We start from the raw sequence: 5,000 nt of genomic DNA, 5'->3' as shown, positions 1-5,000 counted from the left end.
AACGTGCCGACCCATTTCCACGTATCATTCCCAGCCATTAACTTGTCTAATCTTGTCTTACAGGTTCCCTTGACTTGACTTGGCGCTAGCAACCTGATTACTGAGTCTATTCCATCGTGTGTGTGTACAGTGATATCAAGACACGGTATGTTATATGAGCTACATATGTATGTATTTTTATTTGTGCATAATAGACATTAGGATTATCATAATATAGTTTTAAGATCCTAGTTTAATTATTGTGTGTGAAATTACTGTGCTCAATAAACTATACATCTACTTGTGTCAGTGTGTGTGTGTGTGTGTGTGTGTGTGTGTGTGTGTGTGTGTGTGTGTGTGTGTGTGTGTGTGTGTGTTTGTTTGTTTGTGTGTATGAGAAACTAAATGGCACTCTAGAGGCATCACTGTATTGAATGTATTGCTGATTTCTGATTTCCCAAGGCCATAATTACATCCAGCACAGCCCCATCACCTCCATCGCCGCCCATTACCCCTTATCTCTCCCCATTACAGATGATCCATCGCCACCACCATCACCATCATCCCCATCCGCTCACCTCCATCATCACCTACTGGTCTCTATCACCACCTATTACCAATGATATTCCACGTTTAAAAAAAAAAGGTACAGAAGGCAGAAATTTTACGGTTTGTATAGATGGACTGTTTGTAGGAGAGGCCAAAAGTAATAAAAAGTGGGAATGAATTGAAGTAGACTCACTTATACAGGACGAAAGAGATGCTTGTGATAGGCGTAGTAGTAGTAGTAGTAGTAGTAGTAGTAGTAGTAGTAGTAGTAGGAAGTAGTAGTAGCAGCAATAGGTAATAGTAAAACTAGTAGTAATAGCAGCAGCAGCAGTTCACATAATCACTCTCTCTGATAACAAAGGTAAAAAGATTACGCTGATAAATGAGGCTCCTTGAAATAAAGAGTAGAGCAAATTCAAAAGGTGAGTATATCAAAGTTACCAGATTAGAGGAGACACGTAGACAGACAGGCAGACAGACAGACAGACAGACAGGCAGACAGACAGGCAGACAAAGACAGACAGACCTTTCTCAGTCGTAGTGATGACAACAGTAATGATGATAACAATAAAAATAACAACAACAATAATAGTAAAAGTAGTTTATAAAACGTACAATTTTCCAAATTTATCTCTCATGCTTCATTTCTTACCATATTCCTTCCTGACATAGTTCCCTTCCTTCCTTACTTCCTTCCTTTTTGCTTATCCCTCCAGATCCTCTCTTCCCTTCTTTCCTTGTGCTTTCGTTACCTCTCTCCCTCCCTTCATCTTTCCTTACCCAAATATTTCCCTTTCCCTCTTACCCCTTCCTCAGAGCTGCCTCCATTTCCTCAGTCCCTTCTTGCCTCCCTCCTCCTTCTCTTCCTCTTCCTTCTCCTCCTCCTCCTCTTCCTCATCCTCTCCCATTCCTTCTCCCCCTTCCTACTCCTTACGGGGTAATGAGAGGCTCTGTGGCTCCTTCGGGAAGAGGCGGAGTGACGCAGCGTGCTGACTTCACACACACACATATACACACACAACACACACACACACATACATACACACACAGACGTACACATACACACAGGAGATATCTAGTTCTCTGTCTGCCTCTCTCTCTCTCTCTCTCTCTCTCTCTCTCTCTCTCTCTCTCTCTCTCTCTCTCTCTCTCTCTCTCTCTCTCTCTCTCTCTCTCTCTCTGTTTCCATATAAACGCCTTTGAAAACACTGTGCTCATAACTTTTATCTCACCACTTCATCTCTCCCTTCAACCCCCACCCATCCCCCCCACCACTTCTTTTCCCCTCACTTCACCTATTCCTCAGATGTACTGGCGCGCGCGCGCGCGCGCGTGTGTGTGTGTGTGTGTGTGTGTGTGTGTGTGTGTGTGTGTGTGTGTGTGTGTGTGTGTGTGTGTGTGTGTGTGTGTTTTGATTTATTTGTCTACAGTTTTTTTTTCTGTTCCTTGACTTTTTTCCCTGCTGCTTTTTTTTTATTTGGTCTTTTTTTTTTTTTTTTTTCTCCGTGCGGCTGCGGTTACTTCTGACACACAGTGGAGGGGAGCTGGAGTTGAATTAGAGGCCGGGACTGGTATGAAAGTGCGAACTTGATATTTTTGTGTAGAATATGAGGTGGATTGAGGCTTGGACGGGTTGGAGGAGAGGAAGGAGGAAGAGGGAGGATAAAAGCGAGTCTGGAAGGGGTGTGGGACCATGCGGGGTGAGGAGGGGAGGTCTGGAGGTAACATTATGGATGAAAAATGGAGAACAACGGAGTGGCTTAGCGTGAATGCGTGAATGGGACTGGAGTACGTGTTCTGAAGTCTGAAGGCGAAGAGGTAAGAAGGAGAGGGGATCTAGATGTGAGTCATACGTGTTCTCTATTTTACTGCCTTGTGACTTGCCTCGTCCGTGCCATCCTGTCCTCCAGTTTATGGTTCGTGACTCGAGGTGGAGGAGGTACGTTTTCACCACTGGCTTGCCTCACCTCACCTCACTCCGCCTCACCTCGTGTCGCCTCCCTTCACGTCACGTCGCCTTGCCTCACGTCGCCTCGCTTCACGTCGCCTCGCCTCGCCTCTCAGCTTTAGTGACTCAGCCCTGGACTAAGCTCATGACTCCGGCGGGTTCCGGTACTCTACTCAACTTGTCCTGCCTCGCACCTGACTTTGTGGCTTCTGTGACATGACTAGCGGCTCGTGACTTGAATACAACGGCTGCGCGCGACGGCGAAACGCGGGGGAGTTGCCTTCATCTATCAGCCAAGTCAGTGTCACGCGGCAGCATCAGAGTTCCCGCTAGGACTTGCCAGAAAAAAGAAAAAAAAAAAAGAAACAAGGCGTTCTGGCGAAGGTATTGTGAAGGGATGTACGTTCAGTTGCGCGCTGCCTTGAGATATGACTCGTTCTCTTTGCCCTCCTACCTTCTGAGATAAAAATGATACTCGACTAGCATAAAAAATGGAAAAAAAGTGAGAGTCGCAATTTTGAGTGAGTTACGTCTCCATAGCTGCCGCCGCACGCATTCTGCTCGTCGATGGGTGAAAGGAGGCGAGGAGGGAGGAGAGAGAGAGAGAGAGAGAGAGAGAGAGAGAGAGAGAGAGAGAGAGAGAGAGAGAGAGTAGGGAAGTAAGGATACACGGGGCAAGGCAAGGAGGGGGGAGGGACCAAGCGGGAGGAGGGACTGTGCTTTGGTTGGATTCATTCGTGAGGGGTGAAAGTTATGGGAATCTCTCTCTTCTTTTCCCTCCTCCTCCTACTGCTCCCTTCTCTCTCTCTCTCTACTCCACTCCCTTCCATTCCTTTCCTTCCATATCCCTCTCCGTGCCGCTCTCACCACTCACAGATTTCCCCACTCTCCACATCACCTCTCTCTCTCTCTCTCTCTCTCTCTCTCTCTCTCTCTCTCTCTCTCTCTCTCTCTCTCTCTCTCTCTCTCTCTCTCTCTCTCTCTCTCTCTCTCTCTCTCTCTCTCTCTCTTCTCTTCCTCTCCCTCCTGCCCCTCTCCCTTTCTTCCTTCCTACCTCCTCCGCAGAGTGGTATCTGTTTGTCAGGGAAAGGGATATTATTGTGTGTGTGTGTGTGTGTGTGTGTGTGTGTGAGTGAGGCACTACCAACGTTGCAGAATCTGAAATACTAAGTGCCACTAGGGGCGTTGACCTCCTTCACCCCACCCCCTTCTCTCTCTCTCTCTCTCTCTCTCTCTCTCTCTCTCTCTCTCTCTCTCTCTCTCTCTCTCTCTCTCTCTCTCTCTCTCTCTCTCTCTGGACATTCCCACGATATCCTCCACTTAGCACAGGAATCCTCGCCGCTGATTCCTGTATAACATGACTGCCACCTGAGGGAGGACGCGGCTTGGGCAGGGAGACTCCTATTAAGATGTAGACGATACGCACGGCACGGCGGAAAGGTGGGCTGGCTGGTCTGGTCTGGGCTGGGCCGGGCTGGGTGGTTTCTGGGCTGGGTGGGGTGCTGGGCTTCTGTTGGTTTAGGCTACTGTGGTTGTGACGATTTCAACTGTTGGTGCTTTTCCTAATTTAACTTAGTGTTGTTGTTACTCGTACTTCGATGTCTCCTTCTCCTTGTTATTGTTATTATTATTATTATTATTATTATTATTATTATTATTATTAGGTTCGTTGTTTTTTTTTATTATTATCATAGTCTTGTTATTGTTATTGTCGCTGTTGTTGTTGTTGTTGTTGTTGTTGTTGTTGTCTTTTCATCATCATATCATCATCATATCATCATCATCATCATCATATCATCATCATCATCATCATCATCTTCATCATCATCTTCTTCTTCTTCTTCTTCTTCTTCTTCTTCTTCTTCTTCTTCTTCTTCTTCTTCTTCTTCTTCTTCTTCTTCTTTTTCTCTTCCTCCTCCTCCTCCTCTTCTTCCTCCTTCTTGTCCTTCATGTTCCTCTCTTTCCGTTTGATCCTCTCTCCTTCAGTAACGTGGTTTCTCAGTAGTTTCTCCTCGTTCACCTTCCACCAGCTCCTCCCTCAATCATAGCCGAACGTCTTGGGGCGACACTGACCACTTTGGCCTTTGGAAATGCAGTCCGTGGTGCCTGAATAGTTCTGAAAAATGTATGAGACTGTTGTGCATTCAGCCAAATATTGAACCATAACGTTACATTTTTCTCTTATATGCCGCCAGATGGACCAGCGCCGAGGCCTTTCCTCCCTTCCTCCCTCCTTCTTTCTCCCTCTCTCTCTCTCTCTCTCTCTCTCTCTCTCTCTCTCTCTCTCTCTCTCTCTCTCTCTCTCTCTCTCTCTCTCTCTCTCTCTCTCTCTTCTTCCTTTCCTCCCGCCGGCACAAAGCGGAAGAAAGAGTTGGAATTGGGAACGAGGGAAATTGTGCCGTGCCTTGTGTTCTAGAGGGCGAGGCGAGGCAGGGCTGGGGGCGAGGTGGGACAGGGGCGCTTCGGGAGAATGAGGGCCTAGGATGAATACCAGACAGGGGATGGTGCCGCCAATAGGGCCTTC

At 47.1% G+C, this 5,000-nt stretch overlaps 1 long non-coding RNA gene across 1 annotated transcript in view; it reads left to right on the top strand.

The window, feature by feature from the left end:
• Nucleotides 1-617, top strand: part of LOC135097576 (uncharacterized) — a 17,228-nt gene extending 16,611 nt beyond the window's left edge. Inside the window, exons 2-3 of the long non-coding RNA XR_010265820.1 lie at nt 64-145; nt 514-617. This is a non-coding gene — a long non-coding RNA (uncharacterized LOC135097576). The remainder of the gene's footprint in view (nt 1-63; nt 146-513) is intronic.
• The last annotated feature ends 4,383 nt before the right edge of the window (nt 618-5,000 follow it).

This window comes from Scylla paramamosain, unplaced genomic scaffold (genome assembly GCF_035594125.1).
Source record: "Scylla paramamosain isolate STU-SP2022 unplaced genomic scaffold, ASM3559412v1 Contig25, whole genome shotgun sequence".
NCBI lineage: Eukaryota > Metazoa > Arthropoda > Malacostraca > Decapoda > Portunidae > Scylla > Scylla paramamosain.
The sequence above is the reverse complement of the archived record's forward strand: the minus strand, read 5'-3'. Positions and strand labels throughout refer to the sequence as shown.